Source organism: Chrysemys picta, chromosome 10 (assembly GCF_011386835.1).
Source record: "Chrysemys picta bellii isolate R12L10 chromosome 10, ASM1138683v2, whole genome shotgun sequence".
Taxonomy (NCBI): domain Eukaryota; kingdom Metazoa; phylum Chordata; order Testudines; family Emydidae; genus Chrysemys; species Chrysemys picta.
In genome coordinates, this window is record NC_088800.1 from 64,971,031 (window position 1) to 64,988,448 (window position 17,418).

The window sequence follows — 17,418 nt, forward strand, 5'->3', positions numbered from 1 at the left end:
GTGTGTGTGTGTGTGTATATATATATATATATATACACACACATAAGCATTGTAAAACAATTGGTTTTTTTTTTTTACAATTTAAAAATACACTTTATCATGTCAATGATGTGATCAAAAGTGCTGTTCAGACTACTAAAATGAGATTTCCAACATACTAGGGGAAAGTACACAGTGTGTTTTTGTTTTATTTAAATCTTGCTCTCTTTCCCCATGTGAATATGTGAATAGTCCCATTGAAAACAATGAATTACTTGTGTAATTCTATTATTGGCTAAATACTTGTGTAACTGAAGCAGGATTTATCTGAGGGTTATTTTAATAATCACCTGATTTTTTTTTTGTTTGACATGCCTAAGTATAGTATATGTAGTGTAGCTCAGCTACACTACATAATGAAAGCATGAAATGACACAGCTAAGCTACACTTAACATTTTAGCAACTTTAATAACTTATTGTTATGAGAAAAAGATAAGGAGGGAAATGTGACAGAAATTTAGGGGCTTTTTGAGACCAGTGGGTAAAATATTTTAATTTGATAATGGTTGGATGAAGGATTAAAAAAGGGTTAATATCTATAGCATATTAGATATGATTCATTACAGTCACTAGACAAACACGCTAAAGCGTAATTTATCACTGTGCACTAAAACATCTAACTGAAATAATAATACAGAAAAATCTGGATTAAATGAAGAAATTACCAAGTAAGTACACCTCCAAAATGTTGCACAGGACCTAGCTTTAATCAGCTATTAATACAGCAAGTAAATACATAATACAGTGCAAGCTTTCACCCATTGTCAACTGAATTTTGCAAATAGGCACATAAATACACAAACAATTGGAAAGCAAAGATTACTGATAAGATGTATTTTATTACTTTGACAATAATAGCTTATCCAACAAATAATAGTTTATCCAACAAATTCTTGGACTGCATTGCAGACAACTTTTTATTTCAGAAGGTTGAAAAAGCTACTGGGGGGAAGCTGTTCTAGACTTGATTTTAACAAATAGGGAAGAACTCATTGAGAAATTGAAAGTAGAAGGCAGCTTGGGTGAAAATGATCATGAAATCATAGAGTTTGCAATTCTAAGGAAGGGTAGAAGGGAGAACAGCAAAATAGAGACAATGGATTTCAGGAAGGCAGATTTTGGTAAGCTCAGAGAGCTGATAGGTAAGGTCCCATGGGAATCAAGACTGAGGGGGAAAAACAACTGAGGAGAGTTGGCAGTTTTTCAAAGGGACACTATTAAGGGCCCAAAAGCAAGCTATTCTGCTGGTTAGGAAAGATAGAAAATGGAGTCTCATAAAAAATGGAAACTAGGACAGATTACAAAGGATGAATATAGGCAAACAACACAGGAATGCAGGGGCAAGATTAGAAAGGCAAAGGCACAAAATGAGCTCAAACTAGCTACGGGAATAAAGGGAAATAAGAAGACTTTTTATCAATACATTAGAAGCAAGAGGAAGACCAAAGACAGGGTAGGCCCACTTCTCAGTGAAGAGGGAGAAACAGTAACAGGAAACTTGGAAATGGCAGAGATGCTTAATGACTTCTTTGTTTCGGTCTTCACCGAGAAGTCTGAAGGAATGCCTAACATAGTGAATGCTAATGGGAAGGGGGTAGGTTTAGCAGATAAAATACAAAAAGAACAAGTTAAAAATCACTTAGAAAAGTTAGATGCCTGCAAGTCACCAGAGCCTGATGAAATGCATCTTAGAATACTCAAGGAGCTAATAGAGGAGGTATCTGCTCCTCTAGCTATTATCTTTGGAAAATCATGGGAGACGGGAGAGATTCCAGAAGACTGGAAAAGGGCAAATATGGTACCCATCTATAGAAAGGGAAATAAAAACAACCCAGGAAACTACAGACCAGTTAGTTTAACTTCTGTGCCAGGGAAGATAATGGAGCAAGTAATTAAGGAAATCATCTGCAAACACTTGGAAGGCGGTAAGGTGATAAGGAATAGCCAGCATGGATTTGTAAAGAACAAATCGTGTTAAACCAATCTGACAGCTTTCTTTGATAGGATAACGAGTCTCGTGGATAAGGAAGAAGCGGTGGATGTGGTATACCTAGACTTTAGTAAGGCATTTGATACGGTCTCACATGATATTCTTATCGATAAACTAGGCAAATACAATTTAGATGGGGCTACTATAAGGTGGGTGCATAACTGGCTGGATAACCGTACTCACAGAGACTTGTTATTAATGGTTTCCAATCCTGCTGGAAAGGCATAACAAGTGGGGTTCAGCAGGAGTCTGTTTTGGGACCGGCTCTGTTCAATATCTTCATTAACGACTTAGATATTGGCATAGAAAGTACGCTTATTAAGTTTGCAGATGATACCAAACTGGGAGGGATTGCAACTGCTTTGGAGGACAGGGTCAAATTCAAAATGGTCTGGACAAATTGGAGAAATGGTCTGGGGTAAACAGGATGAAGTTTAACAAAGACAAATGCAAAGTGCTCCACTTACGAAGGAACAATCAGTTTCACACATATAGAACGGGAAGACACTGTCTAGGAAGGAGTACGGCAGAAAGGGATCTAGGGGTTATAGTGGACCACAAGCTACATAGGAGTCAACAGTGTGATGCTGTTGCAAAAATGCAAACATGATTCTGGGATGCATTAACAGGTGTGTTGTGAGCAAGACACGAGAAGTCATTCTTCTGCTCTACTCTGCGCTGGTTAAGCCTCAACTGGAGTATTGTGTCCAGTTCTGGGCACCGCATTTCAAGAAAGATGTGGAGAAATTGGAGAGGGTCCAGAGAAGAGCAACAAGAATGATTAAAGGTCTTGAGAACATGACCTATGAAGAAAGGCTGAAAGAATTGTGTTTGTTTAGTTTGGAAAAGAGAAGACTGAGAGGGGACATGATAGCAGTTTTCAGGTATCTAAAAGGGTGTCATAAGGAGGAGGGAGAAAACTTGTTCACCTTAAGCAATGGGCTTAAACTGCAGCAAGGGAGGTTTAGGTTGGACATTAGGAAAAGGTTCCTAACTGTCAGGCTGGTTAAACACTGGAATAAATTGCCTAGGGAGGTTGTGGCATCTCCATCTCTGGAGCTATTTAAGAGTAGGTTAGATAAATGTCTATCAGGGACGGTCTAGACAATATTTGGTCCTGCCATGAGGGCAGGGGACTGGACTTGATGATCTCTCGAGGTCCCTGCCAGTCCTAGAATCTATGAATCTATGAATCAATAATCTTACTGTAATACAGGGCCTGGATGCTAAAAGCTTAGTAGCTATTACTTGTAGACAGTCCAATTTACTTCAGCGTGAGTGCTCATGGTACCAAGGTTTACTTTTGATCGTGTTTTCAGACTGGGCCCATGTGAAGTGAAAATAATTCTTAGCCATATTAAACTCATTACTGCATCACCTATTAAATTATTGCTGAGAATTAGGGAAAGAGAGTCAATTTTCTGTGCAAACTGAAGAGCATGGTTTAGCAAGATTCTTTTCTATGTAGCCTATATTTAAGTGAACTCAGTTGGAGTTATTTCTACCCTCATTTTTAGTGATTGTTCCTTTTGAACATACAATGTCACATTTATTTGTTGGGCTTGTGCTGTTTCCAAATTTTAAACTTCATTGTAAGATTGCAAATCCCTTCATCACAAAAGCAAGATACTTTTTTTACGTCTTTAATCCAAAATGGCCAAGGTTTGGCAGATCTGCACATTACCTGGCACACTAAGTGTTGTATGCACATATTAGAAGGCAAAACTGAGCCCATAATTTGTTTTTCTCTAAGAGAATAAACCACCCAACTCCCAACCATATCCAAACAACTTGAACAGTTATTTCAAAATCCACTATCAAGACATCGCTTCTCTAATCCTACAATATTTTTAAACAAGAAACTGAGTTTCCCCTCCCAGTTCAAATATAATAAATCTCTTTTCAGGTTCATTGTGACTTCCAGCTCTTAGCAAATATTATGCGGATACACACACAGTAGTTGTCATCTAACAATACTGTAAAGTGAAGCACTCAAAATATTAGGAAATGTCTAAATTAATATTTCCTATGCAACCATAATCTGGCTCCTCTGTGCCTATGTGTTACGATACAGACTATTTTTACAACAGAGCCGCTCCTTTATTTAATGTGTAGACTGGACCTGCTGTGGGGATGTGTCATAACTATAAAGGGAAGGGTAACAGCTCTCCTGTGTACAGTGCCATAAAATCCCTCCTGGCCAGAGACTCCAAAATCCTTTTACCTGTAAAGGGTTAAGAAGCTCGGGTAACCTGGCTGACACCTGACCCAAAGGACCAATAAGGGGACAAGATACTTTCAAATCTGGGGCGGGGGGGAAGGCTTTTGTTTGTGCTCTTTGTTTGGGAGTGCGTTCGCTCTTGGGACTGAGAGGGACCAGACATCAATCCAGGTTCTCCACATCTTTCTAAACAAGTCTCTCCTATTTCAAACTTGTAAGTAAATAGCCAGGCAAGGCGTGTTAGTTTTCCTTTGTTTCCTCAACTTGTAAATGTACCTTTTACTAGAGTGTTTATCTTTGTTTGCTGTACTTTGAACCGAAGACTAGAGGGGAGTCCTCTGAGCTCTTTAAGTTTGATTACCCTGTAAAGTTATTTTCCATACTGATTTTACAGAGATGATTTTTACCTTTTTCTTTAATTAAAAGCCTTCTTTTTAAGAACCTGATTGATTTTTCCTTGTTTTTAGATCCAAGGGGGTTGGATCTGTATTCACCAGGAGTTGGTGGAAGGAAGGAGGGGGGATGGTTAATTTCTCCTTGTTTTAAGATCCAAGGGGTTTGGATCTGTATTCACCAGGGAATTGGTGAAAGGTTTCTCAAGGCTTCCCAGGGAAGGGAATCCATTTGGGAATGGTGGCAGCGGACCAGATCTAAGCTGGTAGTTAAGCTTAGAAGTCTTCATGCAGGCCCCCACATTTGTACCCTAAAGTTCAAAGTGGGGAAGCAGCCTTGACATGGTGGCAGAGGTGGGATTCATTTTAAACCCAAAAGCCAGTAAGATTTTTTTTTTCCTTCTAGCTGCTTGGAAAGCAGAGCTGAAGGTAGATGCATATCTTATCTCTCCTTGCCTGAAGGCAGAGGTGTTAAGTTTTTTTAACAAGGGCCTTTGTTAAGAGAAGTGTTCATTAATGAGCAAACAACTGGTAAAAGGAATTTACAAGCTGAATTGTTTTTTTTTTTTTTCTTTTTACATCCTCGGGAGTAGCTAGTTAGAAAGTCTCTGTTAACTCAGCAGCAGCCAGAGCTGAGTGCATCCCAGTTTCAGTCAAGAGCAGAGGGGTGTGACCCAGCACAAGAAAACGACTACAAAAGAAGAAAAAGCCAAAGAGGAGGCCCACAAAAGAGAGATGGAACTGAGAGAAAGACAAGAAAAAGCCAAAGAGGAGGCCCACAAGAGAGAGATGGAGCTGAAAGAAAAAGAGATAGAGCTGAGAGAAAGAGAAGAGAAAGCCAAAGAGGAGGCCCACAAGAAAGAAGAAAAAGCCAAAGAGGAGGCCCACAGGAGAGAGATGGAGCTGAAAGAAAAAGAGATGGAGGAGAGAGAAAAAGAAAGGAAGCATGAACTGGAATTAGCACGGGCTAGGCCGGATACAACAGCCAATCCTAACAACCCTTCTCCAGGTACCACTTCCCATCCCAGAAAATTCCCCACCTACAAGGCAGGCGATGATACTGAGGCCTTCTTAGAAAATTTTGAAAGGGCCTGCCTTGGATACAGCCTCACTGTAGACCAATACATGGTAGAGCTGAGGCCGCAGCTCAGTGGACCCTTAGCAGAGGTGGGGAAGACTTGGCCAACCATGTGAAGCTAGCCAAGAGGGTGGGAATAGTCACCCGCAGCCAGGCTAAGCAAGCTTGCACCCCCATCCCTGTTCCTGAGCTGTCCAGCAGGGCCCCGTCTGTGTTACCAGAGACCCAAACAAAGGTAGTGGAACCGGATCCCCTGCCAACGACTGCAACAGCCTTAGTGGATCCAATCCCAGAGACCCAGCCAAAGCCAGTCCCAGAACCGGAACTGGCAACGCAACCAGCACCAGAACCATTGCCAGCACTGAGTCCAGTGCTTGCAAACCCGTCTACAACTCCAATGCCAGAGGGCACCAGCGAGCCTGAACTGGCGGAAGCAGCAGATAACCCTACCCAAGAGGCTCAGCCAGAGCCTGAAATACCACATAGTGCACCAGCAGACAGCGGTTCACAGTCAATGGAAACAGCCCCAACACCTGCATCGCTTCCAGGGGGACCAAGCCCCAGTCCACAGTCCAAGGAGGAACTGATGTCTCCAGCATCAAGGGAACAGTTCCAGGCTGAGCAGGAAGTAGATGACAGCCTTCAGAAAGCTTGGGTGGCGGCACGGAGCACCCCACCGCCTCTCAGCTCTTCTAACCGATCCCGGTTTGTTGTAGAACAAGGACTTTTATACAAGGAGACTCTTTCTGGTGGACACCAGGAAGACTGGCATCCTCAAAGACAGTTGGTAGTTCCCACTAAGTATTGGGTAAAGCTCTTGAGCTTAGCCCATGATCATCCCAGTGGCCATTCTGGGGTGAACAGAACCAAAGACCGGTTGGGGAAGTCCTTCCACTGGGAGGGAATGGGCAAGGACGTTGCTAATTATGTCTGGTCTTGTGCGGTGTGCCAATGAGTGGGAAAGCCCCAAGACCAGGTTAAAGCCCCTCTCCAGCCACTACCCATAATTGAGGTCCCATTTCAGCGAGTAGCTGTGGATATTCTGGGTCCTTTCCCAAAGAAGACACCCAGAGGAAAGCAGTATGTACTGACTTTCATGGATTTTGCTACCCGATGGCCGGAAGCAGTACCCTTAAGCAACACCAGGGCTAAAAGTGTTGCCAGGCATTAGCAGACATTTTTGCCGGGGTAGGTTGGCCCTCTGACATCCTTACAGATTCGGGAACTAATTTCCTGGCAGGGACCATGAAAAACCTGTGGGAAGCTCATGGGGTGAATCACTTGGTTGCCACCCCTTATCACCATCAAACCAATGGTCTGGTGGAGAGGTTTAATGGAACTTTGGGGGCCATGATACGTAAATTCATAAATGAACACTCCAATGATTGGGACCTAGTGTTGCAGCAGTTGCTTTTTGCCTACAGGGCTGTACCACATCCCAGTTTAGGGTTTTCACCATTTGAACTTGTGTATGGCCGCGAGGTTAAGGGGCCATTACAGTTGGTAAAGCAGCAATGGGAGGGGTTTACGCCTTCTCCAGGAACTAACATTCTAGACTTTGTAAGTAACTTACAAAGCACCCTCTGACACTCTTTAGCCCTTGCTAAAGAAAACCTAAAGGATGCTCAGGAAGAGCAAAAGGCCTGGTATGATAAACATTCCAGAGAACGGTCCTTCAAAGTAGGAGACCAAGTCATGGTCTTAAAGGCGCTCCAGGCCCATAAAATGGAAGGGTCATGGGAAGGACCATTCACGGTCCAAGAACGCCTAGGAGCTGTTAACTATCTCATAGCCTCCCCCACCTCCAACATAAAACCTAAGGTATATCATGTTAATTCTCTTAAGCCCTTTTATTCCAGAGAATTAAATGTTTGCCAGTTTACAACCCAGGAAACGATGACGCGGAGTGGCCTGAAGGTGTCTACTACGAAGGAAAAAAGGATGGTGGCGTGGAAGAGGTGAACCTCTCCACAACCCTTGGACATCTGCAGCGACAGCAGATCAAGGAGCTGTGCACAAGCTTTGCACCAATTTTCTCAGCCACTCCAGGACGGACCAAACGGGCATACCACTCAATTGACACAGGTAATGCTCACCCAATTAGAACCCCACTCTACCGGGAGTCACCTCATGCCAAAACTGCTATACAAAGGGAGATCCAGGACATGCTACAGATGGGTATAATCCGCTCCTCTAATAGTGCATGGGCATCTCCAGTGGTTCTAGTTCCCAAACCAGATGGGGAAATATGCTTTTGCGTGGACTACCGTAAGCTAAATGCTGTAACTCGTCCTGACAACTATCCAATGCCACGCACAGATGAGCTATTCGAGAAATTGGGACATGCCCAATTCATCTCTACTTTAGACTTAACCAAGGGTACTGGCAAGTACCACTAGATGAACCCGCTAAGGAAAGGTCAGACTTCGTCACCCAGGCAGGGGTGTATGAATTCAATGTACTCCCTTTCAGGTTGTGAAATGCACCCGCCACCTTCCAAAGACTTGTAGATGGTCTCCTAGCGGGATTGGGAGAATCTGCAGTTGCCTACCTCGATGATGTGGCCATTTTTTCTGATTCATGGACAGAACACCTGGCGCACCTGGAAAAAGTCTTCGAGCGCATCCGGCAGGCAGGACTAACTGTTAAGGCTAAAAAGTGTCAAATAGGCCAAAACAGAGTGACTTACCTGGGGCACCAGGTGGGTCGAGGAACTATAAATCCCCTACAGGCCAAAGTGGATGCTATCCAAAAGTGGCCGGTTCCAAAGTCAAAGAAACAGGTCCAATCCTTCTTAGGCTTGGCCGGATATTATAGGCGATTTGTACCACACTACAGCCAAATCGCCGCCCTGCTGACAGACCTAACCAGAACGAAACAGCCAAATGCAGTTCAGTGGACTGATGAGTGTCAAAAGGCCTTTAACCAGCTTAAGGCAACACTCATGTCTGACCCTGTGCTAAGGGCCCCAGACTTTGACAAACCGTTCCTAGTAACCACAGGTGCGTCCGAGCAAGGCGTGGGAGCAGTTTTAATGCAGGAAGGACCGGATCAAGAATTCCATCCTGTCGTGTTTCTCAGCAAGAAACTGTCTGAGAGGGAAAGCCACTGGTCAATCAGCGAAAAGGAATGCCAAGCCATTGTGTACGCGCTGGAAAAGCTACGCCCATATGTTTGGGGACGGTGTTTCCAACTACAAACAGACCATGCTGCGCTACAGTGGCTTCATACCGCCAAGGGGAATAATAAAAAACTTCTTCGGTGGAGTTTAGCTCTCCAAGATTTTGATTTTGAAATACAACACATTTCAGGGGCTTCTAACAAAGTGGCTGATGCACTCTCCCAGGAAAGTTTCCCAGAATCAACTGGTTAAAAATTGTTCTTGGAATGTGGAACATATTGTTAGTTTTTATATAATCAGTAGTATGTCTAAAGGTGCATGTATCTTATTAACTCTGTTTTCTCCTAGAGCTCCAGGAAGAAATCACAGCCAGTGTAGAACCGGCTGTCCAACACTATCTGTGATTTGGGGGACAAGTCATAACTATAAAGGGAAGGGTAACAGCTCTCCTGTGTACAGTGCCATAAAATCCCTCCTGGCCAGAGACTCCAAAATCCTTTTCCCTGTAAAGGGTTAAGAAGCGCGGGTAATCTGGCTGACACCTGACCCAAAGGACCAATAAGGGGACAAGATACTTTCAAATCTGGGGGCGGGGGGGAGGGAAGGCTTTTGTTTGTGCTCTTTGTTTGGGGAGTCGTTCGCTCTTGGGACTGAGAGGGACCAGACATCAATCCAGGTTCTCCACATCTTTCTAAACAAGTCTCTCCTATTTCAAACTTGTAAGTAAATAGCCAGGCAAGGCGTGTTAGTTTTCCTTTGTTTTCTCAACTTGTAAATGTACCTTTTACTAGAGTGTTTATCTTTGTTTGCTGTACTTTGAACCTAAGACTAGAGGGGAGTCCTCTGAGCTCTTTAAGTTTGATTACCCTGTAAAGTTATTTTCCATACTGATTTTACAGAGATGATTTTTACCTTTTTCTTTAATTAAAAGCCTTCTTTTTAAGAACCTGATTGATTTTTCCTTGTTTTTAGATCCAAGGGGGTTGGATCTGTATTCACCAGGAGTTGGTGGAAGGAAGGAGGGGGAATGGTTCATTTCTCCCTGCTTTAAGATCCAAGGGGATTGGATCTGTATTCACCAGGGAATTGGTGAAAGGTTTCTCAAGGCTTCCCTGGGAAGGGACTCCATTTGGGAATGGTGGCAGCGGACCAGATTTAAGCTGGTAGTTAAGCTTAGAAGTCTTCATGCAGGCCTCCACATTTGTACCCTAAAGTTCAAAGTGGGGAACCAGCCTTGACAGGATGAAAGAGGGTTGTATAGTGAAGGAGGCTGTTGTCTGTGGGACCCCTGCTTCATGTATATCAGAAGTTGTGTACCTGTCATGAGCCTGGGAGACTTTCCTAGAAGGGAACGGAGCGTCTCCTGATTAAGGCCAGTTCTCTGCCACACTAAAGAGAGGAATTCTTATCCCTGCTTCTTCCTCAGAGTTCCTAGGTAATGCTAAATTTAAATTAAAATAAATTTTTACTCCTGGCCACTAAGGGTGGTTCCTCACTTTCTGGGTGCCCAACTGATTTATAGTAGTTCTAAGCACTCAAAACTCAAAACTCTTATATAATGCTAAGTCCAATGAAAAATCTGGAGTTATATGTGACAAATATTGCTACCCTAGGCAGTATTTTAGTCCTCCAGGAACTAAAAATATTGGCTGTTGTTTGTGAGTCACTGAGACTGTAAACAATGCCTGAGAGGTAATGCACTGAAGTAGCTACTGATTGAAACTGGGTTTTTCCGAGATTCAAAAGGGCTTGTGGTGTAAGAAGTTGACCTTGGACTGAAACAGACTTTCCTTTTGATTCAGAAAATGGACAGAACCTTTTGGTGCTAGGGGACCCCAATCCTGGAGGGAAGAGGTGAAAGAACTTTAGCCTACCAGGGCCCATAGGTCTGATAGGTGACTTACAGTAGGTTTATTAAGTATATAGAACCCTTTATTGTTTTTTATATGTTCTCTCTGATGGTTTTAAACGTTCTCTGCTTTTGAAAAGCTGTGTGGTAACTTGTAACTGTTGGCATACACTGCTTTCACTCCAAGGGCTATGAACAAAGTATAGGAGCTGGCTGTTAGGCAGTCTGGCTTACTGGGGACATCACAGTGTATGGCAGGGAGCTGTGCAGTCTTAAAATCCATGGTCAGAAGGGAGCTGGACATATGTCCCTGCCTGCAGACAGGTGATGGCTGGAGACCTGAGGGGTGTTCCTGGAACTGACCACAAAAAAAGGCTGGGGGGGGGGGTGAAGGTGCAGTTATCCTTGAAACTGTGACAACAGTGGGCACAGTAACTTTGGCCTTGATCTTTCTGTGCCTCCATTTTCCATACTGGGATAATAGCACTCCCCTTACAAGAGTATTGTCAGAAAAATGTATTGAGGTTTGTGAACCACACCAATTCTATGGAGAGTCCTGTGGCACCTTTAAGACGAACAGATGTATTGGAGCATGTTGTGTCTAACAAAGTGGGTATTCACCCACAAAAGCTTATGCTCCAATACATTTGTTCGTCTTAAAGATGCCACAGGACTCTCAGTTGCTTTTTACAGATTCAGACTAACACGGCTATCTCTCTGATACTTGACACCAATTCTATGGTGAATGCACTATAAAAACATGTAGAGAAAATAATCAAAATTATATTCAGTGCAATATTTGGATGATTAATGGTCAAATAAGCCTCAGAACACTCATTAAATAGAGGATAAAGTGAATATTGTGAGTACATTCCATCCTGTCCTCAATGAGGGCAGTCATCTATAAATTATTGTTTTTTTTTATTTGATGTATTCTGCTCCCCAAAAGCCACCCTACTTCTGTTTGCATTAGAAACACATTGGGTTATTACAGGATGTTAGAGTATAGCTTTCTTTATGCTACTCTTGAACAGTTATGTTTAACATCTCTTTTTCTACAATGCTGTGACACTTCTTGGGGCATCCAAACTGAGGGTCACTTTGTTGCCACCTGCCTCCCGTTATAGGTGCTGGAACTGGGGATGGTGCCATACCCCTGGGCTTGTAGTGGTTTCCATCATATACATAGGGTTTACAGTTTGGTTCAATGGCTCTCAGCCCCCCCCCCCCAAACAAATTGTTCCAGCACCTCTTCCTCCAGCATGAGGGAGTTGTAGCTGGGTGTTAGCTCCATAACACAATCAACCTGTCAGCCACTCAAGCACTCTCCTCTGGGCTACACCTGCCCTGGAGGTTGACAATAGATGCATCCCAACCCCAAAGTTCCTTCAAAATGTCCCTGCATCATAGCCAGCCTCATATCACTGAATTCCCACATAAATCCCAGATCCTCTGCTCCAAAAGGAACAGTGTACCCCAGTTTCACCTTAGCCCACCGCTCCTTTATAACACACAGCTAGGGTCAATTATAGTAAGACAAAAGGAAATGTATTTATTCAAATCTCTATTCTTTCTTAGAAACAAGTGTGAGGGAAATAGCTGGTTACATACAAAACAAAATCATAAACCAAGAACTAGGACCTATCCTTAGTGAGAGTTTCCTTTCCTGTCTAATAAAGTAGATTCTCACCTCAACGTTCAGTCTCTTACAGCACTTGCTAGCCCTAAGGAGATAGGACCCAGTCCTTCATGGAAACCCCCACTCCTCCAACTACTTCCTCAGTGAATGGATGCAGAGTGTCTTTCTCCACCCTGTGATATACTGAATCAGTCTCTTGGCTTTATCACAATATGACATTGTTGTCATATTGTTCCTTTCAACTTCAAAGTGGTTTTGACGTTTATGGTTTGTCTTTGATGGTTTTCATTGACTTTTCTAGGTTGGTGCAAAGGTGGATAATTGAACAATACATTATGTTATTGAGTAGCCTGGGCAGAGGCAGGAGGTGACAACTCCCTCACACTTGTATAGGCCATCCCTGAGACATATTCCCTGGTGACGCACTTTTACTCCAAGACTGTAAGGGTATAATTTTCAATATAGTTACATTATTGCTTAAATATTACTCAGACATAATCCCACAATGATTCTGAGCTTTGAAAAATTACAAGCTTTCAGTAGAGGCCTCCCATTTTACCCTTTATGGATAAATATCATGCTAGTGGTGGATTATTTGTAGTGAGTTTGTCAGGTTTTAGAGAGGAGTCGCTCATAAAGAACAGCGAACCTTTTGCCAGTTGGCATCAATGGCACAAACACCCATGGAAGAGTCAATAGGACCTTAAAGATGTAAAGGCAACAATAACAAAAATACCCTTGTGTATTTAGGGCCACATTGTGCTTTCTGAGGTCCAGAATTAAATCTGCTTCAACCTGATATAAATTTCAGACCCTCCCATATCCAAGGATTTTTTTAACAGGCCCAGTATGTCCAATACTAGATTCCTTTCATGTTCTTTCCTGCCTCCAGATAAACTCCAGTAGGAAGAGTTGTAGCTGGTGGGAGCGGGTGGGAATGAGATTGTGACTTTCTGATTTCATAACATGTATTGTTATACTGCATCCAAAGGTTCAAAAAGGTTATTCAATAAAATCATTATAATTAAAAAATGTTGAGTCTTCTCTCACTAACATTGTCTACAGGCCAAAGTATTCCAAAATACTGGACTTTCACTGTAATAAAAAAGAAACTGGCCAGCACAGAGTTACTATAGAGGTCCTAAAACATGAAACACAGATCTATTGTTGAAATTCTACCCTACTGCAAATGGGAGCATTTTTCCTTTGAAGTCAAGAGAGCTACTTGTGTGGGTAATAGTTCCTGGATTAGCAGCCAGTTTCCAGTAGCAGAGTTTTCTGATTTGTAATTTAGCATTATCAGAACAAATACATTATCTCAGTTAGCATAAGGGTTTTTTTTTGACAATGGCTTTGAAGTGTCAGCTGTACCCAATTTTAGCTTTTGATACTCTACAAACAAGTGTTTTTTAGTTCAACTACTTTACTGTGTAACTCTCCTGCTTTTATCCAAAGGCTGTAGACAGTATATGGGATTTCCCAGTTATGTGCACTTGAATTGTTGGACTTGGCAGTTCTCCATAGTCACCCTAGTCAGTGCTAGACAACTAATTTATCGAAAATAGTTGCCTTAATTTGGCCAGGCTCCTTAATGTTGGCACACTTTTAGAGCTAACACCCTTAAAACGGTATCAGTTTGTCTTCTAACAGGTAGAAGCTACTGGAGTGATAGCAATATCTTCTAATACTTGTTATAAGAATACCTATACAATACTGATGAGGTGTGGAGCAGGGTGGTCGCCCCGCTCCCACCTTAAAGGGCTTAGAACAGCCCAGGAGAGGGCTGTGATTGGGGAAGCAGCCTCAGCTGGGGCCACACCCCAAACAGAACACAGCTGGCCCTTATAAAAGGGCTATGAGCCAGGCGCTCTGAGCCCTGGTCTACACTAGGGGCGGGGTCAACCTAAGATACGCAACTTCAAGTCGGCGTATCTTAGGTCGACTTACCTGGCCATGAGGACGACAGTGAGTCGACCGCTGCCACTCCCTCATCGACTCCACTTCCGCCTCTCGCAAGCTGGAGTTCCGGAGTCGACGGGGAGCGCGTTTGGGGATCGATTTAGCCGCGTATAGACAAGACGCAATAAATCAATCCCCAATAGATCTATCTCTACCCACCGATCCAGCGGGTAGTGAAGACCTGCCCTCTCTCTCTCTCTCTGCCTTTAGAGGGAGAAGAGCCTGGCTGCTGGGGAGTGTACCTGGGTACCTAAGGTGGAGCAGGGCTGGGGGAAGGCAAGAGGTGCTGGGGAGCTCCAGCCTGGAAATCCCCCCCACCCCCAGGCTGCTGGTCTAGTGCAAGGCCAAAAGGTACTGGGGTTGCAGAGGGCAGCCCACAGGTAGGCAGAGGCAGCAGGCCCAAACCCTCCTTGCCAGTGATGAGTGGCAATCATACTGCAGTCTGCCCCAGTGAGCGGGGGCTAGATGGGGACTGGCAGTAGCCAAGACTGAGGCAAGGTGGGGATAGGGGGGTGGGGAGCTCCCCAGGGAGGGGAGACCCACTGAGACTGTGGGAGTACTGCAAGGGGCAGAACCCCAGTGAAAAGGGGCACCAGGGTCTGGGAGGGACACGGGGGCCCGGCAAGGCGAGACAGGGGCCTGCAAAGGGCGCTCCAAGACTGTGAAAGGTGGTACTTCGTTATCAAAGGCAATTAACACTTTTGGAAGGATGTCCCCTTCCCTACAGTCTTTCCAGCCCTATATCACCCTTCCTACATAATTTCTTCATGAGTGGATTATAGAAAATGCACTGATGACAAATTCTGCCTATACTTATTCCTGTGAAGATAGAAACTGGTTGCACACTGGTGCTTAATTAGGGAAAAATCCCACTCAAGGAACACTGACTTCTCATTGTCTTCAGAGTAAATTCTCAGAACAACTGTCATATTTCAGTCCTACGTGTTGCATCATGGTCTACTTCTTTCTTTCCAAAATTCATGAGTGCTCATTTGAAATGTCTCCCATGCAGCATAAAAGAATGCTGAGCCTTAGAAACTATGCCAGTACAACTTACTGTACAATGCTCCAAAGAAAATGACGTATCAGTTGGTTTTAAGTTATTTATGTGAATAAAATGCCTGCCTGCCTTTTTAAAATCTGACAGTCTATCTACTGTAGCAGGATATATATGTGTTACTATGGGGTTTGTTATGCTTGATATGGATAACCGTGTAGAATATAGGACACACTCTGCCATAGTAAGACTGTTTTTCTCTTGGGTAGCGTAGGGCCATGAAGATCATACAGTACCGTGTAACAAATCTCTGAAATAGTGGATGCAATATGACTTAGCTAAAAATTAAAACAATGAGGAGTCCGGTGGCACCTTAAAGACTAACAGATTTATTTGGGCATAATAAACTTTCATGGGTAAAAACCCCCACTTCTTCAGATGCATGGAGTGAAAATTACAGATGCAGGCATAAATATACTGACACATGAAGAGAAAGGCGTTACCTTACAAGTGGAGAGAGGCCAATTCAGTCAGGGTGGACGTGGTCCACTCCCAATAATTGATGAGGAGGTGTCAAGTTCACCACATCCACTCCCTTCTCTTCGTGTGTCAGTATATTTATGCCTGCATCTGTAATCTTTCTCATCTGTCTCATCTTGTAGTCCTTATGCAAGCAACATTCTTGTGTGCCTAAACACTGTGGTAGCTGGTCCCATACCCATCCCTAGACAAATAGGTATGCTATTCTGTTGATATTACCAACACGGTGCTCTACAAGCCCAGTGATTCCTGGTATTCAGCCAAAGACAACTTGAAATGGGAGGGGGTGTAATTTTTTTAAACTTTTGTATCTGTGTTGTATAGCATACTGGTCAGAACACAGGCCCTGGTCCTGCATACAGTTATGCATGTGCTTAACTTTAATCAAATTATTCATGTGCATAACTTGTCACAGGACTGGGGCCTTAGTTAGGAAGCAATTTACAATATTTATGTGAAGCTACACCTTCTTCCTTCACTAGTCTTCTTTTTTAAATCACATTTCTAATTTTCACTAGCTTAATTGTGGAGTCAAAACCAAAAAATCCTTTATTCTGGGATTATCTGTTGATTAACAGTAGAGATCACTATTTGCTCTATGGGGCATTCAGAAGATCACAGCACTTCCCATACAGGGGTACCCTCTCTACATCTAGTTCAAATGATGTAGCAATAGATTACCATGACACCTGGGTGGGTTGGTGTGTGCACACACATGCAACCTTTGTATTTCTAGACCAGCTGTGTTTCCATGAGAGCATGTTCCTGCCTCTTCATTGCCACAACATCTGACCATATGACTGGTTAAAACTCATTTTTTGGTTTCCAGGGCGTTCCTTTTTCTTTGTCTCTCTGTTGTGTATTTCTGCCCAGTGTTCCAAGTGCCCTATTGGTACCATCTCGGTTAGGGTATCTCTGCACTGCTCTCATTGGGTGTGACTTCAGTTTGTGTAGATTTGCCCAATTTAGCTTTGATCTAGCTAATGTGGATACTACAGCAGTGAAGACGCGGCAGGATGCACTTCAGAGCAGGCTAAACAAGCCCACTAGGAATGCTGCATGCACTGATGCAGTTTCAGTACTACCAGACCAGTACCTGAACTAGCTAGCTTAAAGTTAGCTTAGGTATGTCCATACCTTGTGATTGCAGTGCAAACATACCTGCCAACTATCTCTCCACTAAAGTGGCCCGAGTTCTCATTTCTTTGTTTTCGCTAGTGCTTGCGATTGTTCAAGATCCTATTGCAGTTTTTATAACAGTGATATGTTCATCTTGGTCTCCCAGCCAAACTCCAACTCAAGTAACTTACATTCTATCTCCCTAAAATCATCTTGCAGTTTCAGTCTGATCTGGTATTGTTCATTTCCTGCCCTGTAACTGTTATGGAATGTTGCTGTGAGCTGTTAAACCACAGAGGGGGATTCCATGCTGTAAAGGGGGGTAGTAGCAGGGGTGGCAGGTTTGTAGAAATTTTGGTGGTACCCAGAACCTGCCTCCCCAAACTCCGCCCCCCACCTGCCTAAGGCTCTGGGAGGGAGTTTGGGTGGGGAAAGGAGGTCTGGGGTGCAGGCCCTGGGCTGGGGCAAGGGAT